The following is an 18,066-nucleotide window of genomic DNA, read 5'->3' as shown; positions in this document are numbered from 1 at the left end:
TTAATTCCTGTTTTCTCTTCTATTATTCAAAGGTAGTGAGAACAAAGAAAGTGTGACACCGTAGTTGATATGAGGAACGCTGCCTATGTTGAGATGAGAATGCTGAACGTGGAAGATTATGAGTGCTACTCTTTGAGGCATTTAGACCGTGAATGCATCAACTTGCATTTCTGTGTTTTGATACCCTTTTTCGGGTGTTTTTTGTCGCTTTCTTTTTGGGGTATATGAGAGTAAATTACATGTTTTGCTTTAATAATTTTAAATAGAAACGACAATAAGACGTATTTGTTTTCAAATGTCAACTATCTATTTAAAGATCGGTTTCATAGTAAAATTGGAAATAGGTTTGTATCGTCTCTTTGTTACGTTATTCAAAAATCGCGATCCCCGAAGCGACGTCATGTTGCGTTATATTTTTGGGTAACAAAACCTCAGCCATTTTGTCGATAGCAGGAATACCACACAAAAAAGTTGTGACTATTGCTATCGTGATTGACGTTATATTTATATTTATGAGCGTTTAGATATGAACCACATATTTGTCTCTAACCGCCGTATTTCAATAATTTATTTTCAATGAATTTTGTATGAAATAGTGTGTTATGACGTCATTAGATTTTTACGTCAAATAGGATACTTATGTTTCGAAAAGTAGCGAGAAAAAATTTATCATCAAATCTATGAATGGTAGTGTAATGAATATTTAGTGATATTGAAAATTCTAAATAAAAAAATTTTTTGACTGAAGAAATTATCCAATTGTTTTCGGAACAAAATCGTTTAGTAAGGAATAGTTAATGTAATCATGAAGTGTATCTGAGTACGGCAGTAAAATACATAAATAAATGAAATGACAGAAACTATACATAGATTTTAAAAAAATATAACAATAAGGTGATGAAATAACATAATATTCCACCTGTGCCTATATAGAAAAGTAGGCAAGAGGTGAATATTGAACAAATCAATATTAACAAATATTAACGTGGCGTAAGTATTTTGCCCAAACGGTCATTCGAAACTACAAACAACTACATAATCATTAAAAACTATCTACAGAAACCAGATACACATTCATAAATCAATCTAAATCTTTGACAATCACTGTCATCTGTCACGATGTCTCCCAGCCCACACAGACAGACAGGCACAGCGATCTATCTCCACAAAGACGAGCATCGCGCAGATTTTTCCGTCTCGCGTCAACTACATCATAACTTGTGACTTGACACTTGAGTTATGAGTTCCATGCTCTATAGCGTCAACCCTTTTGAGGTCTCATCATTTTCCGCCATCTTTAGAGCTCGGATGTTTACTTGCACAATTTTCTTTTAGTAATTAAAATGTAATTATTACAGAAGACTGTTAGTGTAGGGATGGTTACTGATATGTGGTTTTTTCGGCTAAAATATATACATTATACTTACATAACCTCATGGCTGTCTCCCATGGGTAGGCAGAGACTATAGAACGCCAATAGCTAGGATTCTTACATAGGTACCTCTTTCGTTTCATTAACATCAGTTTTTTCATGCATGCTCGATGCTCGTCGATTATGGCCTTTTATTCGGCCAAATTTTTATAGTTTTTAGCCACGATATTTCATAGATTGCCAAATTATTTAATTATAATAATGTTGATTAAGCTCATACTAAGTACAGTAGGTATAAGAAATAATACTTTTAAACTATACAAAAGGTTCTCATGAGTTTCTTTTCCAATTACGACTAATTTCCATTAACTATTTCGGTTTTAATTTTCTCGTAACCACCAAATTTTGTAGGTTGAACCAAATTATGTGTACCTACTTATATAACAAAAATACACAATATGTAAATAAAAAATAAGAAAAAAACGGGTATGATTGTGGTGAATACATATAAGAACTTTGTATAAGCAATCAGAAGACCCTGGGAAGATGTTCCGAGTCGTACTTTGATGTTCCCTTCATTTCTCCGGACGCAAAGTGCAGCGGGCTAAAAGACGACGGAATAAAAATATATCATCTCAGCAGCTTTGATCTTGATATTGAATATACGTATAATAGTATAATACGGCCTGCCTTATTTATAGGATATGGATTTATATTTTCATTATGTTCTAGTTACCTACTGATTTTACACTGTATTAAGTTTCGGTAAAACTATCCAATTTGACAAAAGGATTCTCATAAGTATTAGTGTCTCTAAAACCAACAGGTAAACTATTGAATTGACCGTAAATTAATAAGACAACCACATAGGTTTTAAATATATATATTTCACTTACAATAATGGATTTTTGGTTTTAATTCCGCTTCTATACTAAAAATCGAATGTGTAGCATGGATTTCCGCAAAGTAACGCCTGATTCTATTCTATATACCTATACATATTTGTTAAAATTGTTGTTAGTGACTTTCAAAAGTATCTTTACAAATCTAATTAAAATGAATGCTTTAACTTTAACTTTATCCTAAGTTTGTCAATCTTTAATTTCCATTGCTTTAACTTACCTCTATTTTATCTAATAATTTGTAGTTCAAGTAAATATTAAACACAATTTCGTGTATTTATTTTAGGAATACCACAAAAGAGGTTTAACTTGTTCTTTTCGTTGTTAGTTAAACTAGTGACGTCATTAAAAACGAACAAAGTTCGTTATTACATTGAGTTTGTCCACTTAAGTTTAGTGGCGAAGTTTTAAAATGTTTCGCTCTGTTTTGGGTGGTTCTTTACAAATTGAATTTTTGGTCATACTGTGAAATTTAGAAAGAGTTGGATTAGGTTTTGTTCTTAATTTAGAAAAATAGAGGTTAGTTTTTAATTGGATTACCGGTAAACTATGGCAACTTTACCGGGCCCTTGGCAACTTTACCATACTATAGGTATTCGGTATAAACTCATTTATCTAAAAATCTACCCACTAGAATTCTGTTTTGTAATAGAAGTATTTTTTAGACATTAAAAGGAAATATTTACTATATTTTGCGTAGACGTAAGACTGCTATTATGCCAGTAATGACCGTCACAATGTATGCGTGAAAATGAGCTAAAAGTTAGTTGTTCCTAAATTGTGCTTACAGAGCCTTAACTATTTGTCACAGGTGAGTGAAATTTTGATCTTGTATGTATATTATAGTTGGGATTACTGTTGTAATGTCAGCAATTGCTTTTTCTTTAATTTATTGATAAATAATCGCTTCGGTAATGTTGACACAGGTTAGGTAAAGTTGCCACGGCCTGCTTTGTGGCAACTTTACCTACAGTTAGGGTTGGCAATAAATGTTTTTTTCTTGTTTGTGTGTATGTAACCATTTTCGAATACCTAAATTTCACAGCATAATAGTGAATATCCTGGATGATAAGATATAATGTATTTAATAATACCTCTTGTTTTACAGCCAAAATGGCTCCCATGAAACAAAACCACAGAAAACTCGGAGCTAGACACTATAAAAATTATACGGAAGTGATGTTATAATTAGCTATGGAGATAGTGAAGTCATAAAATTAAAAAGTCAAGGATTAAACATTATTTTGTAGCCTTTTTTACAATTTTAAACATAAATACTTAAAATTTTAGAACTTAATTTAGTTTAAAAGGGAATAATATTTATGTTAGAAATTTGTGCGTTTTTTTACTTTAGGTTTAAGGTTTATTAATTTTTTTTTTAAATATACATGTCATTAAAAAGTTCTTCCTTTTTTGACAACCCCGAGCGTAACAAATTATTTGTATGTAAATTACGATGAAACCCGTGGCAACTTTCCCTAATGTCTGTGTAGCCGTTATCTTTATAGATTTCCTCATATTGTTTGCATTATAATACGAAGAGGTCCTAGATGAAGCCCTCTGTACCTCAACAACTCTTTAATATGCAATACACGATGAATACGGCGCGTAGGTAAAGTTGCCAAAAATTTGGTATCTTTACCCATGTCGTTTTTTCTTTACTACGGCTAAAATAAGTGTTTGTATTTAATGACGATTACGGTAAAGTGAGCCAGATAGACTACAATTCTAAATATATAGTTTTGGTTTCTATGCGTCTTATGGTTAAAAATATATTTCGTGTTTTGTTCTAAAATATGGTAAAGTTGCCATGTTTTACGGTACAGTTTTTAACAAATTATTTTAATACAAGTGACTTAAATAAGGTAGAAATAGATGTTATATCTATCAGTACCCTTACTACGAATTTGCTTTACGTTTAAAGTAATCGAAACGAGAGCGCGTTCGGTGTTCTGATTGGTTGGTTGTTTTATTGCTACTGAATACGCACATCTGCTACAGTTTTCGGGGAATAAATCTGTGATATTATGAACTAATAATTCAAATCTATAATAAAAATGACGCAAAGTACCCCAATTACTGTATTGAAAGTAAAAATTTGCGCTAACATACCACTATATTTATTTTAAAAATTTAAGTAAGTTTTGCTGTTCCCATCCTAACTAATACCTATAATAAAATTAAATGCGAAATTGGTGTTATTTCTGTTCACTCACTACGCCCATTTTTATTTAGAATTTACGGGCAAAAGGTCTTTAAATATACATACATTGTACATGTTCAAGTATATGAACCTCGCAAGTCTAACGTTCTATTCCCGGATCTGGAAGTCTGTGGTCATCCGTCTCGGAGGGTGCGTGAATTAACCATCGGTCATACGGCCTGAATCTAGACGAACGGTAGTACAAGGGATATACTGAAAGGGATAAAGTTAGGTACATTATTTTATCAAGATGGGTCACAGTGAAATATTTTATAAAACCCGCATTATACAGATGAAACGAATGAATGATATCTTTTACCATGAAATTATGTATAGGAAAATTATATAAAACTAGCTTCTGCCAGCTGCTTCACCCGGATAGGAGGTTTAATTGAAAGATCACAAGACTTTCATTATGTATAGTAAATTATATTTTAGCATGTAAGTGTATCATTTGTTGGGAGTCGAAATAAACAAAATAAATAAATGTAAAACAATTAATCTTCTTAAAACACAGAACTTAAAATTCCACTATTACGTAGTTTTACCTACTGAAAAAACCAACTGAAGTTTTTACGCTTAATTTAGCGTGTTCACTGTTTGTAGCCACGCAAGATTCCACACGCCAGTTGAGAAACATAGTAATATAGTTGTTTACGGGAAATATTTAGGTACGATTTCTTGGAAATCTAAAACGTTAATGACTTCTTTTCATATCTTGATCAGATATTTATATTATAGCAAAGATTTTAAACGGTCTTTAAGATCTCTACCTCTATATGGGTACAGTGTTTAAATTGTCTAACATTCAAGTTCTCATAAGTTTTTTAAATCATACCTTTTGTAAGGGGGAAATGTCATCCAATGACTTCTTCCGCTTCCTTGGCCGAGACATGAGGAAGTTACAGACTCTTACTTACTTAGTTTATTAAAAATCACCTCGTTCCTACTCCTGCTCTTCGAACTGGAGCCCCGATAACCCGCTAGGTAGTCCGCAGCTCCAATGAAATCATGCCTAGTGCTTCTTTTAATTTTGCAAACATGCAAATTGCAAGGTTTTCTCTATTTACCCCAACAGAGAAAACAGAGGTGGTGGTATATATACTAGGACGATATAAAACATCGTCCGTAACACATTTATTATATTAGCACCCAACTAACCGAGTCGGACACAATAAAAAGGAAACGTCATTTAATAGTTTTCCGAACAAATGGAGCCGGCCAATAGCTCATGATATTACTATTAAACAATATTATTTTTTATTACAGGCCACCTGTGGATCTTACTGTTTTATTAAGTTCCCTAACCCTCATATTTGAATCCGCCGCCATTTTCAGACCCGTAACGCCAAAAAAGGCATAATACGAGCCGGAATCAGAGATTTTATGGGCACTCCTATTATTTTAAGTCATAAAAACAGCTGAGATTGAATTAAACGACGATAATAATTTCTTTGAAGGCGAAATATTGAAGCTGTTAAAGTAATTTATTGGTACTTTACACCGATTAACTGTTGATCTTATTATTTAAGGTACACGACGTTTAGACTCGGGTTCACTGTAATTAGAGGTTGAAATAATGTGATAATGTTGTTTAATTTTCATTCTTAAAGTCGTATACCTATTCAAAGCCAAAATCAAACCATGTTGTAGCGGTTAATTAATTAAACAAACACATACCAAAATAAATAATCTCAAAACAACTATTTGTGAATCACCAGCAGACTAAAACTAAACTTTAGCATTTGATTACCCGATTCTTGAAGATTATCGACAGTTTCATAATATTATTATAACACGCTACGTAATATTAACGTACATCTTTACACGGGTAAAACCACGGGTATGATAATGAAATGCCTGTATGTATGTGAGACTAACAGAGTTATTCATTGTAGTGTGTATTTGTTTAAATATTGACTAGGTTACAGTGTAGCTAGTATCAATGTGTACAGAATCAAATATAAATAGTTAAGTCAATAAATAGCTTCTGCCAACGGCTTCTGCCATCGGCGGGGATAAAAGGTAGACCTGTCTATTACTCCAGAATATACTGATACTTTTATTTCAAATTTCATCTCAATCCCGCCGTTTTAACGTGAAGTAGTAACAAACAAACAAGTATACAAACTTTTCCCTTTTGCAATATAAATAGGATTATATTTATATGCAACTTTGATCTGAATGATAATTTACATCCCTAAAAGAGTCCCTGAATACAATAGTAAAGTTACAAAAGTAATGCCATGTCGCCAGTCCCATGCACCATGTATTAAGTATTATAGTAGCTACAGTATAGAATAGGTGACGGTAGCACAGTGGTCACGTGCTGACGTGCAACTTGCATAGCGAGGCTCATTAGAGACGCACGTCTCCCTAGCGATGTGCCGTAACAGGCGTTGCAACATGGGGGCTCCGGAGCAGGTCTATTAGAGGAGTCGGTGTCCCTTATAGGGGCTAAGGATAGCCACTGGGGTGGTTTTAATGACATAATAATCGCACACTCCCTAGTCTTTCTCCCCGAAATGCTAGGCGCCTTTTGAAGGTAATAAAAAAAAGTATATATGTATATAATTAAAAAGGAACTGCTTTAAATTTTCATTACCTCAATTTTAAAGGTGGGTAATATCCCTTTCGTTAAACCTTCTAATTTTCAAAATTACTATGCTGAAAACTGTACCAAAATCGGTTCAGTCAAACGCGAGATAATCACACACAAATGCATACAAGGCAAACTAAAAAACCTCCATATTGTCTGAAGTCTGATTAAAAATAGGAATTCTGTCTAACACAAACACGTGTAACAAAAACATCTTACAAAGACCACTAGTATCAGATGGTATGTAATCTTATCGTTGTCGATATCAATATTTATGGTCACGGTCTATAAATATAGGTTTATCTTCGTTTATTTATGTGTATCATAACTACTAGATTCCTTTTGCAAGTCTATATAATCTTAGCAAGTCTATTTAATCTTCGCTGTAAATATGTTGGTCAGATAGGACATGTCGTATTAAAATCAGTTATTCATTTAATATTTTTTTGATACATAGGTATGTATATATAGGTATGTGTTTATATACATACGTTCACATACATAAATGCATACTAAAAAAAATAAACGATTTATTTAGTAAAACGTAATACCTATCAAAGCATTTTATTAGTAGGTCAATATTTTATCTAATTAATCATATAATCAATAGTAGGTAGGTGTCTGTTAGAAAAGTCGGCGATAGTGACTTTAATTAATATTTTAATTAAATGAATCATTTTATTAGAAAAGGAGATTACTAATGGCAATTATTTTTAGTCATTTCTTTATCTATTACTAAATATATACAATATAACAAAGTATATATAGGTACTTACTATAAAAATGTGTTTGATGAACATTTTAACTGGTATTTCTTAAAAACTATTTTGACACAATTAATTTGTGTTTGTTATACCTATGAAAATATGTTCATACTATATGTATACTACCTAATTAATGTTAATTCCAGTAGACTACAGAATAGTTATTAGTTTTCCCGTGTACTGTACCTAATAAACTTAATGTCGGTTTAAATGAAAATCAAGTAAAATTACCCTTAAATTAGATTACGTAGTAACCAAAATTAACTTAACTGAAATGAACCTAATTAATGGTAACTAGTTATTTGTCTTACATACTTACTTTGAATTAACTTTAACTACACAAGAGGTTACTTAAACTTGTATCAACTGTTGAAATATCTCTTCATTAGCATTATTTGGAAGTATTCAATTTGTCTTATTCTTGAGAGTATGTACTTGTTACAATCTCATTAAATGGCAGAATAATACATTATACGTGTCTGTGGGAGAGTGAGGTTAATCACTGATTCCCCAACAACCATTAGATTTCTGACCCACAAAAGGTCGGAAACGCACTTATAACACCTCTGGTATTACGGGTGTCCATTGGCGACGGCGATTGCTTAACATCAGGTGGTCCGTCTGGTCATTTACCGGTTTATACCAATAATTATTAAAAATCACACCTTTTATCTTCTGAGGGATAGGAAGAAATGCTCGCAATTATTATACACTACCAGATTTGGAATTGGAAACCAGGAGACACTTAAACTTAAGCAATGCAATGAAGCATTTTTTCCAGTGTCACGGAAATTTAAACCTTTCAAATGCGGCAAAATTATAATTACAATCGTGTATAAAGTCAATGGACAAAAATTGCTATTCTTCTATTTGATAAATTACTATGGGGTATAAAACTGGTTGGCCATATTTGACTTTATATAAAGCGGGGCCGGGTAACACAGTTATAAATTGTTCTATTGAATAATGGACAAAGTTTGTCCCTATTTGGGGTGTATTTTATAGACCCATTACGATGGGCCACTGTTGTAGAATTATGTACATTTTTTGGCATTACATCAAGCCTACTTCGCGTCAAGTACTCGAGTAACTTCTTATGAATATCTGAATTTGAATGATTGCCAATCTTCTGTGCAGAATGTAGATCAACGTAACGTTGAATTTATTAGATACTCAGTATCTAAATACCGACGGATTTACTAATAACTTTATTGCACACATTCTAAACAAATCTCAGTTTTCAGTAGATGAGACTGATCATTTCATTAAACACCTATAATATTATAAATGTGAAAGTTTGTTTGTTTGTCCATCAATTACCCTGATACTACTGAACGGATTTTAAAGAAATTTGTTATACAGACAAGAAATGAGTTGATATGGTACTTTTATCCCACGAAGCCACTGGCAGAAGCTAGTTAATCATATTATAACTGATGAAAAGTGGGTGTTACATTAAAAATGTGCACCTTTGCTGATCAGTGGATAGGATATGAGACGTTATGACAGTAGAGAAAGCTTGACTTTCGTAGATAACAAGGAAAAGTAGGTATACTTTCAAGTATACAGAATGTATTTCTATTACGAAGGACTATTGGCTATTGACAGAGAGAGTGCGGTTCTATCTACATCTCATTGGGTTAATTGATTGGTCACCGTCGGTCCACTCACCTAAGTACATAGACATACCTATTACCTAACTACGTATAGTATATAAGTAGCTCTTCGACCTTTGACTTGAATTTCTTTGTTGAAGGACTTTGCGACATTTGTGTATATACGACAGTCTTGCTTTAAATTATCTTTTACTTGCACATGTATAATGTACCTGCTAATTGTATAAAAAAATCTAAAGATTTTTTGGGAAATTGACATAACCTATCATATTATATGAATATTCTTGATGTGTCGTTTACACTATTGGAGACTCTCATTGGAATAATTTTTTTTAGAAAAAGCTCCATGACATTTTTTTTATTTAATTAGGTTCTCTGTAAGTACTAGAATTCCGTATTGTCTTTTTTACATCTGACAATCCCATTCTTGAATATTTGAGAAAGGTGCGGATAAAACTACGGGTCAATACGAGCAGTATTAAATGTATACAATATATCTATATACTAATATATTATATAATCGTTACTAGCACTCCACTCCTGAGGGTGAAAAATATAGTTCACTATTACGGAAAAGGACGGTTTTAGGATTTATGATCCTATGTTATTATGCCTTTGTCGCGGTTTTGCCCAAAAATGTTTGTGGTCGAATTTTTGGTATATTTATAGATGATGACGGCAATGTGCTTAGTTCATTTAAATTCAATATGTATACCACATGCTATGAAGCTAGCTATGAAACCCACTGCTACTAAGCTATGTAGCTGTGCGAGTAAGACGTTCTATGAAGATGCACCGCCGCAAAGTAGTTATGCGAGTATAGGTAATAAATATTTTAGGTATAATAATTGAATTTTACACAACAAGACAGTCAATTCGACAGGGAAGGTAAAAGATTTCAATTCATATTTTTACGTAAAATATATGCTACCAAGAAAAACGTGGTTTAAATACTGACAACAAATTGACCTATTTTCAGGCTAAACTTAAGACGTATATAGAACAATATTATCAACCATTATTCTTAAAGGCTTACGGCACTGATCCCGTGGAATCGATCTATCTCTACCCAAACCCCGTGTTCTATTTGATTTTAATTAATTTTACAACTTAAATGATGGGCCACCCTTATCAGAACAGACGGTTTGTACAAATCTATGGGGTTTTACGAAGAAGGTTGTGATACCTACTTAAATATAACATGGCGCCTTATGCTTCTCTGAAGATATAGAATTATAGATATTAGATAATTATAGAATGTTAAAGTTTATGTTTTGAAGATTACAATCTCTATAAATCTACGGTTAATTTTTTTAAAACACTGGGTAGGTACATCAATCTTAGGGTGGTTTTCCACCAGAGATGTGTTATGCTACGTTGCTGTGGATGATACCATCGATACATTGCATACTCGAGCTGTGCATCATCCTCACACGGCTACTTTGCGGCGGCGCATCTGCATAACATATACTCTCACAGCTACATAGCTTATAGTATCGGTGGAAATGGTCACATAGTTTCACAGCTTAACTATTGCATAGCTACAAAGCACATCATTGGTGAAAAAGCACCCTTAATGTCAAATGTATTTCAAAAACACAATGGATTCTTATTCTTAAATAGGTATTATTATAATAAATAGGTAATAATCTACAGTTGGTTAGATATGAAGTATTCAATTTGAAATATTTCTTTTAATCTACAAAATAGAAAGGTGAAAAAAAATATTGTAACAAAGAATGGATTAGAGATTCATTGGAATCCGCAGTTGTATCAGAATTCAATTTATATTTGATTTATTTTTAGTAATAAAAATCTGATAGTATGAACATACAAAGTATTGCTCGGTTATTTTTGTATTTCTCTGTATAACCACGAAATCTGTATTGTGTTCGATAAAAGGACAAAATTGTAAAGGTGCAATATTGCAAATAATATTTTTAAGTTAACCACAATGTCACATGACGTGCCTTCGTTTTATACATAAGAGTTCGGTATATAAAAGGTTTTAAATGCAGCTTTATATAAAAGAACAACTGCTTTTAAAAGTTGTATTGTTCAACTTATTCAAAGAGAATTCGATCATTGCATTCAAAAATTTCGAACAAAAAGTCCCTACAATCGGGTCGTAGATTGAAAATTAAAACAATGATTGTAATCTGTTTTATTTCTGATTACTTTAAAATGCCGATGTGTGAGCACAAAGATGGATGCAGAACACCACGCCTTTTTATGGGGGAAAATCATCCCTTGACTTCTCTCGGGCGAGGCGAGAGGGAGTGTCAGACTCTTACTGACTAAAAACCACCCCGTTCCTACTCCTGCTTTTTGAACCGGAGCCCCGGTAAACCCGCTAGGTAGTCCGCAGCTCTAGATCAGGCATCAGCCCTACTGGGCCGCATCTGTGGTGGTCTGATGGCTCTTTGAGGCGAACACCCTGCCTGCGATGCGAATCAACTAATAAAGCTTTTCGTATTGATAATAAAATCCGATATTTTAATACAATTGTTTGTCAGATAAGCTTGAAAATTACACACCTAATTAATGCGATTGAATCCGCGGGGAATTAAATTAATTCGTTTTAACTGCCTTGTTAAATTGTTGATCGAGCACTCATCTCCACTCAACTATCCAATAATTTGGACGAAAAAGTATTTATAATAAATAGTAAATGATTAGTTAGTATTAAACGATAATTAGTAATTATAAACTAGAAATAAAACCCCTGTAACTAGTACCAAAAGTAAGTTCCGAAATCTAAATTAACGCATCGTGTTGTGTGTCGCAAAATACTGATCGTGAATATAAGCCTCTAGCTTGGCTTGAAACTAGACGAGCTCCTCGTCAAACAGTTACGTGAAGCCGAAAAATATAATGATTAATTTAGTATGTCTCACGAAAGTTATAATTATATACCTAAACGTATGCCGAAATCTGTTTAAATTAAGAAAGCTAAACGAATACATTAAAATTGTCTAATGAATAAATCTGAGATATGAATTGATTAAACTTATGAATTAAATATACGTATTTGCGTACAACTGCCTGCTTTATCTGTAGAAGGAATTCCTTCGATTTTATACACAAGGAAGGAAGATATGTAAATTGCCATCCTGTTGTTCAACCCTCATAAAGCTCGAAGTCAATAAGGACAAGGTTGCTGTGCTGTGAAATCTGTGCATTATGTAACATAAGGTTTTCAGAAATAGCTGGGAGGCATGGTGAATAAATTATGTGAATTTTACTTTAACAAAACTTGACGAGCTTGTATCGAGCTGAAAGGAGTGACGTCACACTTTTATACAATACAAAACTATAAGGTTGCTACCTATTATGTTCCACTTTAAAAAAATACATATAAATATGTTTGAATATCTCCCAACTACAAGTACCAATGTGGCTTTTCCGAGTTATATGTAATTTGTAAGATTATTTAGACATCACTGACAAACGGTGAAGGAAAACAACAAGAACAAACCTGGACCTATAATTTCTAAATATAAGTTTGAAATCGCCAACCCCCATTAAGCAAGCATGGTGATTAATGTTCAAACCTTCTCCGTGTGAGAAGAAGCCCTTGGTCAGCAGTGGCCACTTATAGGCTGGTGATGTTTGGATAAGCTCTTAACAATTTATTTCGTAGCTTGTGCAGCTGCCTCTATCTCGCTTTATTATACCATTTTGTCTATATGTAAACAAACCGCTTTAGTAGCAGTTTTATCCGTTTGGGGTCGAAACGCTTACGCCATGGGCTCAAGTGCATGTCTCGTTTTGAAGGAAATTGCCCAAACTATTCTACCCTTTATGTGACTAGGGGACCCTTGGAAAAAGAAAATAAAAATACCATGGAAGGGTGACACGTGATCTATGTTTTGGCGAAAAAAGGTAGAACGTGTTTAGAAACTCTATGAGGTTTTGGGTTTCATTGCTACTTCGAGTATATAATTAATGGTTAAAAAGTATTACTGGGCATTTTTTCCGTTCTACGAAAAGTTTTCAACAGTAGTGACTTAGTACTGAGTCTGGAATTGTCTCCAGTATATGGTTCACCCTCTATTACTTGGGATTCATAACACAAATAGTGAAAGTTGAGTGTACATTGTACAGTGGCATTACGTGCGGCAACGTGCACATCTTCTTATCCCTTCGGAGATAACTAGGCGTGATTTTAAATTAATTATTAAATTTTGAAACTTTTAAATTCTTTAAGATATGATATTTCTGTCTTTAGTCTTGAGGTATGGTCGATATTTAGAACTAAACCTACATGTTCTTGGTACTGCGAAGTTACAATTAGGTATTTTGAAAGTTCTTACAGCCCACACACGAAGTTTGAGGAATCCAACTTACCTACGTATTTATCTGAACCACAAACTTTACCCACACGCTTCTACGAAAATATTTTCTCAAAGAATTTTATAATAAAACACTATCATCAATTTTATCGACATTTCTTTACGTTGCGCCGTAACACTGGATCGGTATGACGTACAAAATTATGATATCAAAATAAAAAGAAATGATTTACAACACATTTTGTTTGAAATATTATTACGGAACTCACCGTGGTTTTTTTCTCCTGTAAACAGAGACCAGAAATAGAATATTGCTGTAAACGAGAATCGAACCTGGCTATTTGGAGAGTTTATTGGTTTTTGATAACACGCTTCCTAAAATGCGTAATATAATACGCTGCCCAGCAAATATAAACGGATTAATTTCTAGGAAATAGAAAATAATGGTTTATTCAATAAACCACCTACGAAATAGTTACTCATATTTTTAAATCTTCCAAACAAATAAAAACGTTTTCTATACAAATAACTTATAATATCTAAGCAAATTAAATAATGAGGCACAACAAAGGTTTTATTCACTTCTTATAACTAGGTACAGATAATTATTTGGCAAAAAGCTTTTATTTACGTGTTGCGCACATGGCTAACACAGATTTATAGTACAAAAATATATAATTATTTTTGGAACCTAAGGTTAGATTGGAATGACAACGTGTTTATTGTTTTCCAGTGTTATTCAGACGTCAGGCCACTTTACAGGACGGCTGACAGATAGACTAAACTATTTTTTGTACAAGTACAAGATGATGCCTTGTTTCAATCATAATTTTAATTCTTTGAAACTGTTGTTGCGAACTTGAAAACCAAAAGAAAAATAATAATTAGGTATCTAAAACTTAAAAAAAATGTTGCCTCGTTGGTCGAGTGGTCGGTTGTATTTAAAGTATTGCCAACACGTAATCTATAATAATGCCTAGTACTATATAAGTATATTATGGTAAAAGCCCATCCCCTATTACATGGGACTTATAATACAAGTGGTGAAAAGTGGGTATACTTTGTACAGTGGCATTATTTTACGTAATGTGCTCCTCTGCCTACCCTTTCGGGGATCAAAGTCGTGACGAAAAACAAATGACGATAGAAATTACACTCCAGCATTGACATTTATCTTCACCTATTACTTACGATATACCTATGAGTATTATGTGAACTTACGAATATTGTGTAATTTTCATTCAAAATTGGTAATGGATGCGCAAAACACACATATGTACAATAACGTATATAAATACTATGTCGATTAAAGCATTCTAAAAATAGAAAATCCACGACAGGATCAAAACAAACAGAGAACCATATACGTAAGTATGTAGATGTCTATGTATGTTGGAAACTTGTGCAATAATAATCTTAATGTAGGCCTGTAATCAGCGAGCCTGCTCAGTGCTCACTGCTTTGATGGGAAATGACTGAACTTCGTCCATCACTAATCAAAGGTTTGATGGAGACCCACTTTTGTATCTACCCCGGACTATTCCCTTTAATAATCTTTCGGAGATCCAGAGCGAAAATTTCGTGGTGGCCCGATGTTTAAGCCCGCTTTTCATGCATGAGAGTGCTGGTTCGAAACCTAACAACGGCAACGGTTATAATTATAAGTTTGAAATCGCCAACCCGCATTGAGCAAGTGTGGTAATTAATGCTCAAACCTTCTCCGTATGAGAAGAGGCCAGCAGGCTTTGGCCAGCAGTAGCCACTTATAGGCTGATGATAATATGATGTGAGATCGAGAGTCAAAGCTGGATATTTTTTATTAAAAACTTTTCTTAAAGTGATCGTCAGTGCGGTTGCGCATACTTCTTAGTCTTAGGTTGTATGATATTAGGCTTAAACTCTATAACATGAAACTCATTACAAAACTGGTGATAAATAAGTGTTATATGATATACATATACCTTTAACTGTGATTAAAAAGTGTAACATTAGTTCTCGAAATAATTGGACATAGATATGAAAAACAACTCTTATTAACTTTGTCATGCTTGACCGTTCTGTCCAGCCAAAGGTTGTCTGAAATATACAGTGATAATATATTTGTAGCTATATCATATTTACATTATCTTATACCTATACTTATTATTATATAAAAGTTGCTGAGCTGCTGAAGAGTTTGTGCTGAAGCTGAAGAGTTTGTTTGTTTGAACGCGCTAATCTCCGGAACTGCTGGTTCGAATTGAATAATTATTTTTGTGTTGAATAGTCCATTTCGCCTGGTGGTAAATGATGATGCGGCCTACAATGGAGCACGTCTGCCCATAAGCAACCTATTCACTCGAGTCTTGAAGACACCCAGGTTATCCCCATCAGGAAACAGAGACTCTGGCAAAGAATTCCACTCCTTAGCAGTTCGAACAAGGAAGCTTGAAGCGAAGGGTTTCGCTATTCTGTTCTAATTCTAACGTTATGTTAAATAAGATTTTACACGAGCATTCTCGGAAAATACCAGAGTTTGTCAACTATTTTCCACGCCCTCGTAATAATACTAAATTGAACAAGCCAGAAACTTTCAACCTAATTTTAAATAAACATGGCACAGTAATGCTGATTTAAAGATATGATTCGTATAACCGAAAGTTTTGTAGGTCATAAGGCTGAATAAAGGGTTTCTTGCGTTTCTGACTAAATAAAAGTTTATTTATAAATATACTTAACACCTTTCTTATTACATAAGTAGTAGGCATTTGCGTTTGAGTCAGAATTGTAAGCAAATAGTCATTTTAATACGTTTTTAATGGCAGCAAACACGCAATGCGTGTGAGAGACTGAAAGCGTCGAAAACCACGAGAATGGCCGGAGTTACAGCTGTAGGCATGCGGTCCTTTTGATGTAACACTCTTAGAATTTATCTAAACAAATTTTAGTCTGAATTTAGTTTCCGGCGGTTGGGATATAGGCTCACTGCTATCACTACCCAGGTGAAGCTTTATTTAGCCTTTAGATAGGTACTTAATTTTGTTTAATGGTATAAGCCGGTAAAAGAGCAGAAGGATCACCTGATGGTCAGCAATCGTCGCCGCCCATGGACACCCGAAACACTAAAGGCGTTACAAGTGCCTTTTAAGGGTTTGGAATTTAAGGGTTGTTGGGGAATCGAGAATTGAGAAGATTGGGTAATTGGGTCCTCCGGTAACCTCACATAACGAAACACAACGCAAGCGTTGTTTCACGTCGAGTTTCAGTGAAAGCGTGGTATCACTGCGTTTGAGTGGGACAATTAGTGCCAAAGCATGGCTCTAGCACACTTAATTACCAGGTTTACATAACTAAATAACGAATTCGGCAAAATGTTGATGATTTTTCCAGTATAAGAATTGTTTTTAGAATCTCTATTGAATTTTAGAAGTTGTTTAATACTATCAAAGGAAATCAAGAACATTATTAGAGACTAATGAGCAAAAATGGCAATTCTCTGATAATTATATCAATAATATAGCTCCGATGAAAATTTATCTTTACGAGTAATTAAATACAATCTCTTTTTCTTCAACGTAAGTACGAAGATAAAAGGAAAACAAAAACATATTTGTAATTAAGAAGAATTTCTTTGTATTGTACCTATAGTAGTCGATTTGTTTAAATATTATTTTATCACGAGGAAAACGATCCGAACCGCCTATCGTTTCCGTTGTAATTGGGGTACTCGTAATATCGTTGATGTAGTCCCGATAGCTGGAATCATTTACAGGGAACGCGTTATTAGAATTTTTCGATTTCGGTATTCCCAGTCCCAGTTATAGCGTGGAATCTAAATTGGCATTCGTATACTGGAGTAGTAAAGTATGCGGAGAAAAGTGGGTCTATATTGATAAGCCAATTTGATCTAAACACGTGAGATTTTTTGAGCACTCTGTAGATATAATACTGAATTACAAGTAATATGATGAATAGAACAAACAATTAGGAATATTATATGGCAAAGCCCGTATACTTGCCTGTACCTCTACCATGAGTTTGAAGCAATAGTATTTGTCGATGATCACAACATAAATTTTTTGTATATCAAATTTTAAAGCGCCTCTACCGGACACGTGTGGAACTAAAATTTACCATACAAAAAATTTACGATCGACAAATACTATTGCTTCAAACTCATGGTAGAGGTACTGACAACAAAATGTCAGTACGTATAAGAAAGAGCTCTACTGAACACACCGCAACTCGTTTAACGGTAACTCAACTTTATTACTATAACCGAGCCCTTGTTTAACTGCTGTGTATCCACAGGAATATCTAATATCGTTCCTAACGA

At 33.6% G+C, this 18,066-nt stretch overlaps 1 protein-coding gene across 4 annotated transcripts in view; it reads left to right on the top strand.

Annotated features, from left to right (window-relative positions):
- LOC118281565 (tachykinin-like peptides receptor 99D) overlaps window positions 1-18,066 on the top strand; it is a 159,636-nt gene that overhangs the window by 1,215 nt on the left and 140,355 nt on the right. The gene's annotated exons all lie outside the window — the stretch shown is intronic.

Source organism: Spodoptera frugiperda, chromosome 29, assembly GCF_023101765.2.
Source record: "Spodoptera frugiperda isolate SF20-4 chromosome 29, AGI-APGP_CSIRO_Sfru_2.0, whole genome shotgun sequence".
Classification (NCBI taxonomy): Eukaryota; Metazoa; Arthropoda; class Insecta; order Lepidoptera; family Noctuidae; genus Spodoptera; species Spodoptera frugiperda.
This window is presented reverse-complemented; position numbering and strand designations above follow the sequence as displayed.